Source organism: Protomyctophum bolini (assembly GCF_963924005.1).
Source record: "Protomyctophum bolini genome assembly, chromosome: 12".
NCBI classification, from domain to species: Eukaryota; Metazoa; Chordata; class Actinopteri; order Myctophiformes; family Myctophidae; genus Protomyctophum; species Protomyctophum bolini.
Window position 1 is genome coordinate 27,813,113 of NC_137873.1, and position 19,237 is coordinate 27,832,349.

At 43.1% G+C, this 19,237-nt stretch overlaps 1 protein-coding gene across 2 annotated transcripts in view; it reads right to left on the reverse strand.

The window, feature by feature from the left end:
- cdh6 (cadherin 6) overlaps nucleotides 1–18,376 on the reverse strand; it is a 67,914-nt gene extending 49,538 nt beyond the window's left edge. For both annotated transcript variants that reach the window (XM_080778755.1, XM_080778754.1), the window contains exon 1: nucleotides 18,245–18,376. The gene's annotated coding sequence lies outside the window, so the exon portion shown is untranslated. The remainder of the gene's footprint in view (nucleotides 1–18,244) is intronic.
- Nucleotides 18,377–19,237: the final 861 nt, after the last annotated feature.

Consider the following 19,237-nt stretch of genomic DNA (forward strand, 5'->3'; position numbering starts at 1 on the left):
GTCCATTTGGTTCCATGTGTGCACAGTTATGGTTGTCCTTGAAATTAAAACGCTTGAGAACCACCGGTGTTGTAATTGTCTAGCAGACGTACTAGCTCTAACAGTATATGATTAAATAAACAAAAACATGTTCCAAATGTGATGGAACCCAGTTCCGATTCCTCAATGTTGGATCCGGTTCCTCCAGTACCGGATCCCAACCCTATACCCAGAATAGGGACACTACTCACACTAGGGTTCGTGTAGTTAAGCTGATTGGCCCTCTCAGTAGTGCACATACAGTATACAAGCAAATGAATCATCATTCACACACCATAATGTCAGCTCACCATCATGTTGCTCACCTGCTGCCTGTCTGCAATCAGAGTTTTGTTGTTCTATTTACAACTAACTTCCACTGCTTACATATCTGCTTCTATGTATCGTTGGAGATTATACATTACGCCTGACCAAATATACACACAGCGGCAAGCCATAAACGCAGATCTTGTCCACCAACACCTAATGTCAAATCAACTATGAAACTATTTTATCAATACGTGAAAAATGGTATAACCATCACATTCAGGTTCAACAATCCATCAGCATTGTGAGCCCCAATGTGGATCAATGTATATGTATTGACAGAGTGAATCAGTTTAAGATGCCTTGCTGTTCTTCCCCCGAAAGAACAATTGTTTGGCAAATTCTGGAGTGATATAACACAGCACATGAAAAGGAGGACAATAATTCAATGATTACCAATGTTGATCCTTTTCTAAGCATCCGTTTAATCCATTTGGGCCTTTAATTCTCATAGCCTCTGCCAATAACCCGTTTGAACCTGAACAGAGATGAATAGGGCCATAGAAGGGAAGGAAAAGTTCAATATAATTGATCACACACACACACACACACACACACACACACACACACACACACACACACACACACACACACACACACACACACACTCTCACGTTTCTTCCTCAAAGCACCATAACACATATATATGCCAGGAAGCTTCAGCATATTCATCACTTTACTGAACGAACAGCAAATACGTTCGAATGAAACCAGCTGAATACACCTTGTTCCATCTGACCATCGATGCCTGTGGATTGCCAACATTCACAGGAAGCAGTAAGTGAGGCTGGGAAAACACGGCTCATGGCTGGCTCAGCGCTTAAACTCCACGGGGATGTGTGCACTTGAACCACAACCAATCCCTCTTTTGTAGATGAAACTACCAGCAGTGATACAGACTCATTTCCAACAGCAAGACAATCTATCAGAAAGAGCTCGGCCGAAGGGTTTCATTGATGGAGAGTTCCAGATAAGTACAAAATACTAGCTGCAGTAGTAGAGTGTATATGTCTGTATCATCATGGTCCAGACGGCACTCACACACAAGACTGCGCTTCACGCTACATCGCTTCCAGGCGCAAAGTGAGCAATCTCATTCAATCTCAGCCATACGGCCGCGCGGTTCGACCCCCTCAGTTAAGGTGAGTTAGATTTGGGAGGACGATAAATTCCCAGCAACTCAAGTGGGTCGTGAAACCTCAGTTCCGTGACTGACTGGGCCCGGCGATAGATGTACTTCCATCAGCAGCACAGGACTTTGGAGTTCTCCAGAGAGAGATGGTTCAGCTCTACGCAGCCCTAATAGAATCTAAAGCGCCCCAGATGTCCAACCTTACCGTTCCAGTTGCATCCGTGAGATTCAGAGAGTGAACCACTTGCTGAGTGGATTGCTGGCCGGCATTTAATCTCTGTCAAGGACATCCTTTACTGTTCCACAGATGTGTGAAAATGCCTGTTTATTAAATCACATCCAAATTCTGTCTGAATACTATCAAATCCACTATATCTGTTCTGTTGGCCTTACCAAACTAGACAGCTGGTAGCAGGCTAGTATCATGTCATGCATAAAGACTTGAGCATTCTTGGCCCCTAATGCTAATAATCAAACAAGAGAATCTACAAAACTCTATATTCTAAACTCTAACGTCTATATTTGTCAACCCTAACTAATTACGGTATGGGAATTTCCCAATATAGGGATGGCAGAGTTATTGGGTTAACATACTTTTTTTTGTTAATTAAATACTTAAACCGATAAAGAAACCGTATACGCAATGTATAAATGGGGCAGGCACTACTGCCTCTATCCCTCCGAGTGCATGTTTTTGGGGTCAGGTTGGGGTCAGACTAATAGTGCACAACAACAAACACAGTGAGTGGACCACTCAAAGGCATGTCACGACAAAATGACCTACATATAGAGTGCAGTAGAGCAGACTTTGGGACAATATAGATCAAATGGACATTAAGCTTTCTCTGCACATACCATACAGCCAGGCTTTTACCCACACGCTTTAAGCCTTGTTTGTTTATAGTTCCACGTCTCTGGGCACGCACGCACGCAACATACACACGCAACGCAACGCAACGCGCACACGCACACACACACACACACACACACACACACACACACACACACACACACACACACACACACACACACACACACCGGGTGTGCTATTCAGACACCTCAGTGACCTCACACAGAGGCTAGGCACTTAAATACAATACAATACAAAATGGAATAAAGCTCTGTAGAATCACAGACCTATAATTTCAGAGGATTGTACTAGATTGTTCAAGGAGTTCAAACTATGTCCACTTGAGGACAGGGAATATTTTCCAGCTTGTTAGCGTATACCACTGAATTCTCCAATCTGGCAGACATTACAGCCTCTAGCTGTGCATCCGGTGTATTTATAAATTGGGCTTTAGGCTGGCACAAGTGGGCAGTGAGTGTTTGATAAAGCTCTGAGGTACATGGCGTAGCCAAGTGCTACTGGGAGGGCATTTAAAACCATGCTTTTAGTGGTGCGCTGCATTTTAAACCGCCTCCACAAAGGAGGCAACCTGAGATCTATACAGCTCGGGTCACATAATCCCCCTCCTGTACACTTGACCCCACTACAAACTCGCACACACACACTCGCACAGCCGCACACACAGAGACACACACACACACACACAGTCACACACACACACACACACACACACACACACACACACACACACACACACACACACACACACACACACGGTTGGGTGACCTGTTCCCATCAATTACAAAGCCACATCCCACCCATAATCCTCTATGCAACATGTGTGCCACTTTAATCTCAACAAGGGGGAGATAACAGAGAAGTGTGTGTGCATGTGTGGATGCGTGTGCGTGTGTGTGTGTGTGTGTGTGTGAGAGAGAGAGAGAGAGAGAGAGAGAGAGAGAGAGAGAGAGAGAGAGAGAGAGAGAGAGAGAGAGAGAGAGAGAGAGAGAGAGAGAGAGAGAGAGAGCTTTGTGTACTGTTGCCACGTGCATCCACAACAATTAGTGTTGCAGGGTGTCACTGGCACCAGATGGAACTGTGGGTATTACAGTATTATCATGTAGGCAGAGGATCGAGAGGAGGGGAGGGGAGAGGAGAGGAGAGGAGAGGAGAGGAGAGGAGAGGAGAGGAGAGGAGAGGAGAGGAGAGGAGAGGAGAGGAGAGGAGAGGGAAATACAACCCCTTACCCACTGGAACAAAAACCCTGCCAACACCCAATAACGTACGCCGTTTGTATTTAGTATAGTAACGGTTACAATCAGACTTCATTCCTGGGATTTGTTGGTATTTGTTGGCCCTGCATGACTCTGAACGAACGGAGATGATAGAAACATGACACACAGGGAGAGACGGTATACTTTCTGGCACCGTGCTGAGAAAGAGAGAGCTCCTCCACACTCGAGAGGGAAAGGAAATAAGGAAACTATGGACCCTACAGTGCAAATATCTCACTCTATTCTGTTTTCCCCATGAAAATAGATATGTGTGAGCCAGGAATATAATTTACAATCACAGCATGCAAGTAAAAGAGTACTCCAATCACAATCTTTTCAATCCAAAGCAAAAGAGAATTTGTTCCACGTCAAACTTTTTTGCAATCAGAATCCTCTATTATAATTCCTCACCCCATCCCTTTTCATAATCACGAACCAATCACGAAACAATTACTGTCATCGGTTTGGATAGCTGTAATTGTGCATTGCCCGTAGACACACACACCCAAAAGAGAGAGGAAGATAGAGAGAGGCAGAGAGAGAGAGAGAGAGTATATGAGAGAGTATATGCAGGCACTTCAAAAACACATTCATTTATTATTTATTAGTCTATGGAGCAGTGATTTCTTGCAAAAGAATGGCATGATTGATAAGATGACAGACATCCTGTTATTTGTAATGGTCGATATAGAGCTGGAGAGGAGAGGAGAGGAGAGGAGAGGAGAGGAGAGGAGAGGAGAGGAGAGGAGAGGAGAGGAGAGGAGAGGAGAGGAGAGGAGAGGAGAGGATATAGGATTGGATTGCATCATGGGGAGAGAGGACAGAATACCTGTTGAAAAGACTCAGGGATGTCACCAATCAATTTACTGTCTGTACCTTCATTTGTGTCAAGTTGTATAAGGGAGTTCCGGTTCCTCCATTTAAAAGTAAGTTTTAATGGGAGAGCTTCACTTTTACAGCACACACGTCACACGCACACACGCACACACGCACACACACACACACACACACACACACACACACACACACACACACACACACACACACACACACACACACACACACGCCTGACAGGACCCCGCTTTGTCACCAGCCCTTGGAATGTGGCAACCCATTACTATGCTAATGAGAAAACATTTCAGCATGTAGCTTCTGTGTGTCTAGTATTTGTGTGTGCGCTGCACCGCACATGTTTGTGTGTGAGCTAAATAGAAAGAAGATGAACGGCAAACTAAAAAGAAAAACATTAGTATATTTAATAGAGTGCTTCAAGATCAATATAATGTTGCCTGGCCAGTATAGGTTAAAGCAAAAAATCCAATCACTCTTGCAGAACTACCGGCAAGCAATGTCACATCCAGAGACACCTCCTAAACCTGACTGCTATAGAAGCTTTACTGTACCTAACATTAATAGACTGGATGCAATATTTGCATGGATATCACCACCTTTCTTTTATACCCCATGTTGCACAATCCATATCCAATAGATTGTGAAAGTCATGAATTTCATGACTGAGGTGGATTTAACAGTTGAAATCAATGCGGAGGTTCACCCAGGGCCGGCCAGCTTTTACCTGATTTCACCCGCTCAGTGGATTTCAGGCTGTGATGTGCTCTCTCTGCGCCTGTCTTTACCTGGCTTCTGCATTATGTAAGTGAACTTTCTTTGCATTGATTCTTTTTCTTCACTGTGGCGGCAGTTATTCCACATGTCCTTCAAAACTTCTTTTTAAGTGGACTGGGAGAATTGTTAGCTCCAGTCGTTGAAGCCGAAGGGGAGGGGGGTCGTGGAGAGCTACAATAGCTTCAAAGAAAATCTTAAAGAATGTCAGCAAGCCATTAAATGGCATGCTGGGAGAACGAAGTTTTAAAGTTTCAGGAACAAAATATTACTTTTTCTTTTTTTCTCTCTCTTTTTTGTCTCCACCATGCAGCCGAAGGCATGGGGAGTGTATGTTTGTCTCCACCATGCAGCCGAAGGCATGGGGAGTGTATGTTTGTCTCCACCATGCAGCCGAAGGCATGGGGAGTGTATGTTTGTCTCCACCATGCAACCGAAGGCATGGGGAGTGTATGTTTGTCTCCACCATGCAGCCGAAGGCATGGGGAGTGTATGTTTGTCTCCACCATGCAGCCGAAGGCATGGGGAGTGTATGTTTGTCTCCACCATGCAGCCGAAGGCAGGGGGAGTGTATGTTTGTCTCCACCATGCAGCCGAAGGCATGGGGAGTGTATGTTTGTCTCCACCATGCAGCCGAAGGCAGGGGGAGTGTATGTTTGTCTCCACCATGTAGCCGAAGGCATGGGGAGTGTATGTTTTGCACTCCGTCCGTCCGTCTGTCTGCGTACAGCTAATCTCCGGCACCACCGTTGGCCCGGTCCATATACCAAACTGTGCACACACACTGCCTGGATGCCAACGATGAACCTCTGCCCCAAAAACGACCTGTTATAGCGACAACATGATGCAGAGTTTTGCAAAACACATTTCTGTAGCCTACATTAGTCGTACACATTTTATCCATACATCACGCAAATCAGTATAGTCATGTGATCAACACGGATCTGTCCACTGTCCCATATTCCATCACGATTGGCTAAGATTGCCTTCCAAAGTTTGCAGGATTGGTCCATTTTGAACAAAATGCCTCAAATCTTGTGTTTTCCATGAAATTATGGACGCACATTCTCACTAGGCAGAGATAGAAATGGCACTTCAGCCAAAATCAGCCTCATGGTGGCGCTATAACAGGCCAATTCATGTACTGCACCAATATGTGTACAACTTTGTATGCGCACTACTAAACATTATGAATACACTGTTACGTGTACATAACCACCAGACGAAAGGAAAGAATATACACATACACTCTATTACATTTTGTCCCAAACATCACAAACACTATTATCCTGGTGGAGACCTGTGCCCCAAGGGGCACTTTTTCTAGTTTTTATTATAGAAAAACAATTTAAGGTTATTTCTCAGGCAGCTTGTTATGCTTTATCTAGAGAGACGGGAAACTGAGGACAGACAAGAATGACAGAAAGACAATGACTCAAACTAAGTATTTTCGTTTTTCTTTTTAACTAATTACATTTTTACACCTCATTACTCCCACAGGGAATTTCTGTTTAAACTAAACTCAGCTGGTGGGGTGCGGGGGCGGGGGGAGTTAATCAGTGTCTTTCTCAGGGACCTTCGACGCGTATTACTCGGCGGGCCAGGAGACGAACCGATGACCTTCTTATTACTGCTGATTGGTCTCTCAGTGAGCGCCGCCCCTATATTGTCATTACATGAGATATTAAAGTTACAATAAAATATACTTATTTTGTCCCTATAAGGACATTTTGGATTTGGACACTCATCATGATACAGTCAACACCCAAATGTAGTGCACTCCAAATACCATGTTTTAAGAATAAAAACGCTCTCATCTCTCTTGATTGAAGTCTATAATTTGATCAAACCAAGTTGGAAGCTGATTTTGACTCTTAAACCACCTGCATTGGACTGATCTAATTTGATCTTACAAGCAAATGACTAGAGTCCAAATCACACACAGCTATACACTACTATTGTATATCATTTCATCTCGGGAAGCAATGTCTCCAATTTGGAGCCTGTTCAAGAACCTGGCAATGAAAGGCAAGCATGCCTCCACTAGTTCAAATGCCCGGAGAGTGTGTTTGAGAGGCCAGTTCCAGCTTGACGCGCAGTGTGTCCAAAAGTGATCAGTATGAACTATAAAGTTTATAGTGCTATATATACTTTAGCACTCAGTAGAGTGCGGGAAAGCTGGTTGCTGCCAGTGACGTTTTACATCACTTGACTGTATGTGTGTGTGAGGGGGTGGGGGTGGGGTGGGGGGGGGTTGCCAAGAATATAGACCTCAGCAGTCCTTCTGTCTGAATACAATGACCTCTCAACTGTCTTTAAGTTTGATCACACCCACCCACACAAGCCCAAAGGCAAGAGCGAGCAGGAGACCAAAAAAAAGAGAGCTATATACTAGAGAAGGAGGAGAGAAGGCTGGAGGGGGATCAGAGGGGAATGAACTAAAGAGACAGAGAGAGAGAGAGAGAGAGAGAGAGAGAGAGAGAGAGAGAGAGAGAGAGAGAGAGAGAGAGAGAGAGAGAGAGAAATACAAGATGGCGAGCGGGAAGCAGATGAGATGTATGCCCTCTGGAAGGAAATGGAATGAGAGTCAACGTGGTAGAATGAAGATGAATGTGCTGATGTGGTGGCAGCACAGCAGAGCTGTGGGGGTCAGGCCGCTCTGTGAACTTTCTGAGGGTCAATGGGGTGGTGCTGATTAAGATGGAGGAAGTGTCTCTGTGTGTCTATCTCTGGTCACCTCCAGTTAAGGCACACGGCACACACAACAAGGTCAGGTCCACAAAGTGACCTCTATCTTCTCTGGGCGGTTGCAGATGAGTCTGGAAACCTCTGTTGTCCCCAGATCATAAAAAACAGACCAGTTTAAACATACCCTGAAACTAATGGTGCTATGGCACCCTTAGTTCAGACCTCACATTTCGATTGGCTGACAGACATTTCTAATATCAAAGTGTAAAAATTTCAGCAGCCCTCAGACATCGTAAAAGTATCACTTGTACCTTATTAAACCTGTAACCTAGCAACAGCCACCAGCTTTGAGAAACAATGTAACATTAACAGTATCAGTTTGCTACTGGATATGAAGATAACAATGAAGATATTGGTTTTGAACAAATTAGTTTTAATTAAAAAAAATATTATGACAATGAACCTAAAACTGATGGCCAGCATGCACCAAAAATACCCCACATGGGCTCAATCAATGGCTTCTCCCACTTACAAGAAAGAGAAAGGATTAAGGAACTATTTCTCATTAGGTCATTCATTTTCATAATTAGCTTGTGTCATCGTTATCATTATTTTTGACACAACACACTCAAGAATATGCTATACTGGATATACAGCATGCAGGGTTGTGCAGCACACCAATGCCAATATGTCATGCACTATAGCACTCCCGCTCACATCATTATTTTATCTTAATTAGTGGGTGAACAGATGCCACTTTTTAACCCATTAAGACCTGATTAATGGGTTAGACCCCCCCCCCCCAAAAAAAATAAAATAATAATAATATATGTATTAGGCCACAGACCTACTATCATGAAAGTGTTTTGTGCCAGGGACCCCCAGAAGAGAAAATGTGTGAAAACATGTAAATGTAAAAAAAAACATCACCCCTGTGTGGTGCAACTCCCCTCTCTCCCCCCCTCCTCTCCTCTCTCTCTCTCTCTCATTAGCAGGCAACAGTGCAGCACTGATACTATCTCTCTCTCTCTGTGTTTCTGGCACAACAGCGCCCCTACTGGTACTCATAGTCATATACTGCTCATGGCCACATAGGTAGGTAGGTAGGTAGGTAGGTAATTTAACAAAAACATAGGTAGGTGAACATGGACATTGCTGTTCCTTGGAGTGGTTGCGACACTCAAAAAGTTAAAAAATAGCAGACGTGCAAGCTTGCAGCGCAGCACAAAGACCTTTACAGTGGGTTTTGTGTTTTGTGAAAGATTGAATTTCAAAATAGCTACATCTGGAAATTATATTAAAAAGAATAACAAATGGCAGTATACTTTGGAAAATTGGTCGCCAGTAAATAATGGCAAAAATAATGTGAGTTGTAGTCAGTGAACAACATGCCAGACCATGCACTATTGTCCTTTAAGAGCTTTGTGATGGTTCAATCACAAAAAAGCCTTTGATGCCAGCTAATAACCATGTGATGGAGCTACATTCATTCCCTCACTAATCACTGCTCACCGCACACTCACTACATTTTTTTTATGCATTCATCCTTATTTGTCAGCTTTGTATATGGACTACAAATATTCTGGTTTACACCATTAATAAAACAAACTTCTGGAGTGAGTTTGTTTGTGATGCTCAGTCTCAAGGCACACATTTGAATTTACTGCCCACATTGCCAAGTTCAACTTGGGACAAAACAATGGCTGTTCTGTTAGATTTTTAGTTTGCTATTCATTCCAGCCAAAAAACGTATTTTACGTTAAAAACGTTATTTTAGTAGCATAAATGGAATTTAATGACAATGTCTGGTAAATCATCATGGGAGTTATGATCATGATCATCGTGGTTACGATAAATACTACAGCCTGATGTCATTTTTATATAACGTGATAATTATATAATTTAGTCAAATTATGCTTTTGTTTCCCACAATCCACTACTGTAGTAATCCCGGTTCAGTACAGCCCATCATTATCCTGATAGTAAGCATATACTGTCCTCATTTTGATTAATGTAGACCATGTAGTTATCTCAGCTTTTCCCCCCCTTTTTTTTTTACATTGACATGTAATTACGGTATTGTATAAGTTGGCCAACATTATGCAATGTACTGATACTGTGAGTGCATGACTCTGAATAATTGGCAAAATATTCCACCATTCAAGGAGACAGAATGCACAAAAACATAACCCCTGAATTAAAACTATGTGCATTAAATGGAAAGCGGTACGCCTCCATCTGTGTTCTGGTGAAAATAGCGCCAACTTTGTTTGAAAAGTCAGCACCCTTTCATTTGATTTAATATCATAGGCAGCCTGTCTTGTCCAATTCAGTATAATGGAAGTGACCCACTGTCAAACAAATGAAATTGAACAATTTCAACTCTGTCTTCATGGCCAAATACAAACCAATTATTTCCCGTAAAGACTTAATGTTCGAGGAAAAGGAACAGAAAAAGAGGCTTGCACGGCAATTATTGTATCTTTATCTGCAGCAGGCCCATTAAACATTCTGTTTCAAACCATGTTTTGCCTAACAACATCAATGGCCACTCTCTCAACCTCCTTTTCACCTTCAATAAAGACAGACAATGGCAGATCAGTGGCACTTATCACTGAACAAAACAGCTTTGTGTGTGTGTGAAAGAGGAGCTTTGTGAGTTTGTGTCTTGTCACCTTGCTTTATGTGTATTGTGTACCTTAGGTTGTGGTATTGCTTACTGTGAGGCAGAGGAAATAAACAGGGGGATTGTTTAGTGTGCTGTGAGACAGTGAGACAAGGCTCTCCCTCTATTAGACCATTTTACAGCCTGTGACAACAAGGTGAAGGTAAATAACGCCGGTCACAAACAATGGCGTGAAGGGGCTTTATTGCCATGAGAAACATACATTTATAAATGGCTTGCTAGAATAAAGAAACAAGTTATACATAGATGTGTAACATTTGCATCTCTCTCTCTCTCTCTCTCTCTCTCCTGAGTCCTGCCTGTTCGTCTCATGTAGTTGTTAGGTTAGAGAAGAAGAATGTGATTTTAGACCCTCCGTCAATTCTGTCTTATTAATGTCACTCTGGCCTTTACAGGGCCTTGTCTGCACTCTCCCGGTACAAAGGCGCACAAGGTGCTCTGCCAGGGTCGTAGACGACAAACAACTATTATTGTTAATTATTGTGTTGTTTGATATATTGGTTTCTGACTTCATGGTCAAAACATCACTCGGTTCACAGTGTGAGTTGGGAACCAGCTGCTTGGCGGAATTGTTCGATTACCTCCTGACAGTGAAAGAAAAATGTTTTGAAACCTTGCATGAAGAAGCCAAGGTAAACCAGAGACGAAGAAGACAAAGAAGATGAAAGAAAGAAAGAAAGAAAGAAAGAAAGAAAGAAAGAAAGACAGAAAGAAAGAAAGAAAGAAAGAAAGAAAGAACTATCTAGGATTTACAATGTGATTAACTGGATGAGGTATCTACACTGTTGTGGGTAATTTGAATCAAAGCAATATAAGCACAGAAAACACAGATGCTTGACAGGCAGGCGGTTGTATTCCATTGGACATCCCTTTCCTGTCACAACAGCTCACACGTCTTGCTGCTGTACTCCACCCAGCAGATACAAAAGTTTTCAAAATATTTTTTTTCTGTGTTTGTAATCTGTGGGACAGCCAGCACTTGGCAGGTAGTTAAAGGGGGCAGCTTGGCTTCCACCTAATATTGTGTGCAGCGGGTGCACAGTCTGTCTTCTCTTGGGAGTCAAGTCTGCCTGTGCCGGCGGCCTCTCTCAATGGTGAAGCTGTGCTCACTGAGCCTGTATACCAGTAAGACGCGCAAACGTGGGAAGCGAACGCAGCTGAGACCCTGCAGATCATGTGTGTCTGTCCCGCTGTTACTGTATATGTGGACCTGGCCCCTTTTGTGCCCATATATGGAGCTGAGTGATTTGTTTGTGATTGATGCAACACACTCCATATTTGGACGTATAGTGGGACAGGACACTCCATATTTGGACGTATAGTGGGACAGACAGACAAACACACAGACAGACATGATCTGCTAGGTCTCATAGTAAGTGCTCACTGCGTTCGCAATCACTGCGTTTGCAACTACATAGTCAAGGATTTCCTTAGTTTTGTGATCAGTCATTGTGCACAGAGATTCTCTGGTTAGGGGCGAAATAGCATTCCAATTTGCGCTGTTTTTTTTGGTTGATTATTTCCAATAATGTGTCAGATAGTTTTCTTTTTGTTTTCTTATAATTTTGCTAGCTGAAGGGGAAACTATAGTCTCTGTAGGTGGCGGCTTTGTTATGGAGCATGTCTGGGTCACTCACTTTACGTTGAAAATCAATGTTCTCTTTTGAATTCTGATAATTATTTGGTATCATACTGGGTGGGCATGCATCATTTTTCGAGAATGGATTTGCAGAACTACATTTGCATGCATATTGGAATCTCAATTAGGCTAGGTGTTTATCCCATTTTTAAACTCTTGGTTGGCAAGTGGTCCCCAGACCTCACAAGCATAACGGTGTCCAATACTTTGAGCCAGATTTGAATTGTGATGTCCAATTTGATTTGGGGGAGGGGTACTTGCAAACGCGGCACTCTCAGTCCAAAGAGAGGTGTAATTGTAGGAGCTGTCAAGAAAGGCTGCGAGTTGCCTTCAAACAACAATTTACCCACTCTCTTCCAGACAGTTGCGGCTGAATGCTTGTCAAAGGAATTCTGTTAATTTGACTGCAATGGTTTCTTCATCTCGTTAAAAGCCCCCCCCCCCCCCCCCCCCCCGCCACACCACCCCAGTGGTGCTGATATGAGCTGTTGCCATGACAGGAGGACAAAATATGTGAGGTGACAAACTGGAGTGCATGCACACACACACACACACACACACACACACACACACACACACACAGGTTATGCTATAAAGATTTTCTCTCTCTCACGGACGGACAGACGGACAGATTGTCAGACAGACAGACACAGACAGACAGACAGACACAGACAGACAGACAGACACAGACAGACACAGACAGACACAGACAGACAGACAGACAGACAGACAGACAGACAGACAGACAGACAGACAGACAGACAGACAGACAGACAGACAGACAGACAGACAGACAGACAGACACACAGACACACAGACACAGACACAGACAGACCTATCACATGTTCATACTACTTCATCTATTTAATGGAGTTGATGATGCACCTGGGTTAAATCAATGTTATCACCTACCATTTCTCACAAACTCTCTCTTTCACGAAACACACGTGCGCACGCACACACACACACACACACACACACGCACACGCACACACACACACACAAACAAACAAACGCACTCACACACAACACAATGGCTCATTGACACATTAGGTGTCAGAACTCACAAGCACATTAGCATACAGAACTGTTTTAGGCCTCCATCTGCATACAGCCCTGCTTCTATAATTGAATTTCAAAGAGTGAGGTCAGTGACTGCTGTTTCTGAGATTACATCATGTCAGCCAGTAAGTAATATGATCATTTCCCCGGACTCACAGAGAAGCTGTTTACTCATGAATTGTAAACAGTGACAATGCTATTTGACGATGAGCAACCGTGGGGACGTTTCGCCCAAAGGATAGATGGCGCCACGGTTCACGGAAACGGTGCACCTAATTTTATGATGGCATAGTGTCTGACACGAGGGCAATGTGTTCGACTGGTGCGTGATGGTTATGGCTCTAATTATGATCATATTGCATGTTTGTTCAATTGAACTCGTGACAAAGGGCTGGCTCCACTCGATAAATCTGTGTGACAGAGCGGAGCAGGTAATCAGAGCAAAATCATCATCAATAAATTAACATTTTGGAATGCAAATTAAGCACGTTTCCATTGATGACCACAAAGCACTCAACCGAGGTTAGGCAAGTGCTGTACAAAATGCAATAGAAATGCATGTAGAAAGAAATGCATGCCTGATTCAACACCATGTTCTTCATTTTCTGTTTGATTAGATATGTAGAATTAACAGTTCAAAGACCTTATTGCTAATAATTCAGTCATTCCCATTCTTTTTTACTTTGATAAGACCCATATTTTCAAAGTCAGTTTGTTAAAACCTAATTGGATCAGGTGAATTGTTTGAACTACTGATTTAGATTTTTTTAACTTTCATCATTTTTGTCATTAGTATGTTAAACACTTTAGGTAAACTCTCAGCAAATTTGTCATATTTGATAAGAACGTTTCATACATGTGAGGCCATAACCCAGGGACCATACCAGGCCCAATATGTACATATTGCTTTACTATATAAAAATGATGCGTTCCCCCTCGACAACTGCCCCCCCCCCCCCCCCCCCCCCAGTCATTTCATCTTGAAGCCGAGCCTGGACCATACTGTATGACTCACTCACGGATAAGTGCATCTAGAAAGGCCATCCCCAAAGTTTGGATGTCCTGACCTGACTCAAATAACATTGCATCCCCCTGGCCTCCTCATGCCCTCCCACTTGTTTGGGTGATGCGCGTTGCCTGGTAGGCTACTACTAAGCCTACTGCTACTACTACTGGCACGACAGCATTATTAAAACAATGGACTCAGCACATCCAACATATCTTATCTATAGTGCTAATTCTGGTTTTGAACAATGTCCAAAATACAGTAATTTTCCATTTTAATTTGAATAATGCCTTTGTGACGAGCCGTGACCACATACTAATTCATGTGCTGTCAGTTTAGAGGTAGATGCCGATGACAATAAGTAAAATACCAATGCACGTGCAATATGAGGCTTTAAAGGTTGTACCTTATACTGAGCCTACTACCAGTCACGCTCACTTCTTTACTTGTGGGTGTGGGTGTGGGTGTGTGGGGGGGCTGTTTTGTAGCTTACGCAAAGCCAGATGGCGTGCCGTTTCCTTGAAGTGCAGAAGGTCAGTGTCATATGATCTGATTGGGTATCAAAGATTTCCATTGTTAAGGGTGATCAGTGGAGGGTATAAAGCGTCACATGGTCTCGGCATGGTAGAACTATTCCAGAGGCACTTCCATTGTGCTCCCATTAAAAGGAGGAAGCTGAATTGCATGGCTAACTTTTGGTGAATGACAGATCGCTACAAGGCTACTATAACTGAATGGCTGAGGGCTCCACCCTGCATGCATGGTGCTGATGCATGGCTAATAGGTCTGCTGTACAGTATGTCCTCTACCATTCATGGTGGAAAGTAACTAAGTACATTTACTTATGTATGCTGTACCTGAGGCATTTGTACTTTACTTGAGTATTTCCAATTTTCTATACTTTTACTTCTAGCCTACATGTCAGATCTAAATATTGTACTTTTACTCCTCTACGTTTATTTGAGAACTTTAGTTACTTTGATTATTATTACAACATTAACCACTTCAGCCCTATATTAATTTCCGCCATTTGAGAATATAGCCGATGTGACACATTGTGAACTTGTAGATCTGCTATTTTCAAAAGACGTTTATAAACATTTGAAACCTTGAAATGGGACATTCTGCACAATGAGGACTTTCTACTTTTGGTATACTTTTGATACCAATACATTTGTACTTTTACTCAAGACCTCAAGTGAATTTCGAATAACAGACTTTTACTTAACATAGTAACAGAGTAGTTCTACATTAACATTGCAGTATTTACATTTACTTAAATAATAATAATTAAATAATCCCTCCACCACTGCTAACTGAATGGCCTTGACATGGCTGAGGGCCCCACCCTGATTCAATGGTGTTGATGCATGTCTAATAGGTCTGGTGTATGTCCTCTACCATTCATATACCCTGTCTGGGAAATGCCTATATATTTACAGCTTATCGTTAAAGCGCACACGCGCGCGCGCGCACGCACGCACACACACACACACACACACACACACACACACACACACACACACACACACACACACACACACACACACACACACACACACACACACACACACACACACACACACACACACACACACACACACACACACACACACACACACGCCCCAAATTCCCTAACGGAATCTGACAGAATCTCTAATGAACACATGAGCAGATCTCATTATCAGCCCTCGGGTATAGCATCAAAAACTCAACATGGCCGGCAGACATAAATTAATCATAATTCGTGAGGCCTATACGTGGAGGGTCAAAGACCTTCTTAATCAGATACTAATACAGGCGGAGCAAATCAATTCCCACCGGCAATTAGGAGAGGGAATTTTCTTAAACAAAATATCAACCGAAACAGGTTAGAGACCCTGGGCGTGCAGAGCCAGGGATGCTTTTCTCAGCGGCTGCACGCAAAAAGTCACTGTCTCCAACTAACATATAATTTGCAGTTTCCGTGTGTTGACAATGACAAGTGGCCTGAGGTTATACTGTATAATATATTGTATTGTAGCACCCCCCCCCCCCCCCATAGAACCTTGCACTTTAAAGTCTTTAATCATTGCCATTTTTCTGTTTTAAGGCTGCTGATTTTAATTAGGCATTGAGAAATACCCCCATGGATACTCTCATCTGACGAGCAATCACTCATCTAAACTGGTGATGAAGACCCCGTGGGGGGTGAATAGACGCCAAATAGAGGTACAGGTGGCCGTGCAGCCTCGACTGCCCGCAGGCCACCTCAATCAGAGAGAGAGAGAGAGAGAGAGAGAGATAGAGATAGAGATAGAGATAGAGATAGAGAGATAGTTTTGTTGTATGTATGCTTTGGCTGCAATGTAGAACATATTTATCATGCCAATAAAGCCTTTTGAAATTGAAATTGAATTGATAGAGAGAGAGAGAGAGAGAGAGAGAGAGAGAGAGAGAGAGAGAGAGAGAGAGAGAGAGAGATCCAAAGGCAGTCGGAACACATCAACATCATTACGCACGGCCGGGCTCTCTCTTTCCATCCCGCTCCCTCTCTCGAAGTATAGCCTAGTGAGTCTATGACGTTAACGACAGCTACAGATCATCATCCCATGGCCATTTTCGCCGTTAGGACTCTGCGACAAACGGCTAGGGACAACTGAAATGGACACATCGGTGCAATGCGTGTCGTATAAAACTTCACAACAACACATCAATATCGCAAGAGCATAGCCTAACTAACCAGGCCGATTACCACAGGCTACTGGCCAAATTCCTTCAATGAAATAACATCTGGATTAAGATGACAAATAAAAAAATACATCGCAATTCCATCATGAACTTAATCCGTGCGCCCCACGTTGAACATCAACAAGCACAGGCAGGCAGCCTCCCATTAAGCACTCACTTAGCAGACGGAATCCTGGATACTGCCTAAAATACAACTACTATACCCGAGTCCCGAGAGGCAGTTTCCACAGACAAATTATATCTAACAATTTGAATACATGCGGTCCTCATTGTATGACATTTTGAAGATAGAATTGAGCAGAGCGGTAGCTACTTAAGAGCGCCTATCCGTGCATGCGGGGCTCCGCTAGACCGTTACTTTCCGTTATTCATTCAGGGTAAAAAGGAAAAGAAAGAAAGAAACGCACCGCCTCGCTGACTTTCACGTGCATTTATTATTTGGTCTATAAAAGAAAGCCTAAGTTTGATGATTCGGAAACGTTTTATTTATTTCGTTCGTGGTTGTACATCTCACGCAGAATGAAACCAACCTAACAGTGTTCAAAATAAATAATCACCGCTCAAATAGAAGACATCAACCTCTAACATCGTAATGTAACCCACAAGTCAGTTAGATATAATAGGCAACTGGAATGATTTGTGGAATTTCAAGACAGCGGCCACAGACAGACGCACTGTGTCGGGGACAAGTCCAGTCTGGAGAAAACAAGCGCACCGAGGCAGACCGTTGGCAATCCCAACTGCCGAGTCCCCGTCAAATAGCTAAATATTAAAGATTAATTAATTTAAAAGTGTTCTTAGAATGGAAAACTGTCTATTTCAACAACTTCCGAGCAAGTTTCCATGTGAATTGTAGCCAACCAAAAGAAGAATCTGTGATACCTAGAAATAGTGTAAGACGGTTAAAACTGTCGCTCCTTTTCCTCAGAGGCAGACAGACAACACATGGAATGATTTTTACTTAACTTAAGGCTATTCCCCAAGAAAGACTGTCTACTCCGTCCACATATTTTCATCCATCGTTGCGAGCAACTGTCCATGGTCTGTTTTACGCGTCATTCATTGCGTGCTGTCCAAGCAAGCACCAACCGGGCATCTTTCGGAAAAGGCAATAATGCGCAAATCTCTCACAGATACACAGCCTGTGCATGGTCGTCCACGCAAACTATATAAGTTTGTTTTCCCATGAGGAATAGTCATAAAACTTACCGTTGTATTTCTTGTTTTGATGGGTTCAATAACAAAAACGACTGCGTGTGAAATTGTGAATCCAGTGGACGCGACTGAGTCACAGAACAACTGAGTTGACCGACCGATCACTGCTCTCTCTCTCTCTTTCTCTCTCTCTCTCTGACTCTCAATTCTCAAAGCGGGCATCGCTCTAGAGAAGTTGAAACGACCGCTGATTGGTCGTTACTGTGTCTGCGATTAAAGGGACACACGCAGTGCACAACAGCACGCACGCACGCACACACACACACACGCACAACACACACACACACACACACACACACACACACACACACACACACACACACACACACACACACACACACACACACACACACACACACACACACACACACACACACACACGAAAATAAATAAGGGGGTGGGACTCGTGTAGGCTAAATAGTGTCCTTGCCTTAACCCCGACAAGATTCAATTAAGTTAACCTTTATTTCCATGATGAATTTGTGAGAAGTGAGAATTGCTTGAGTGTGAGAGAGGTGTAATTACCCTCCTGTTAAAAGTCAACACCTTCATTCTTTATTGATTGATTGATTGACTGATTGACTGATTGATTGAATAGTTTGCAAAAAGATTATTCAATGGTCCTAAAATGACAACACAAAATGCCCTATAGGGACTTGGTAAATGGTGCATTTATATAGCGCTTTTATCTAAAGTGCTTTACATAGATTGTGCATTACATTTACCCATTCGCACACACATTCATACACTGATGGCAGAGGAAACCATGCAAGGCACCAACCTGCACATCGGGAGCAATTAGGGGTTCAGGTGTCTTGCTCAAGGACACTTTGGGGGAGCCCGGGTTTGAACTATTAGGAACCTCACCTTTTTTCCATGCAGCCTGCTGTTCTACCGGCCACTCTACCCCATATAGCCACTACCTGTTGTTTCCATTGTGGTCCTGTGTATTCAATTCATCAATAATAATACAATAGGCCTACTATA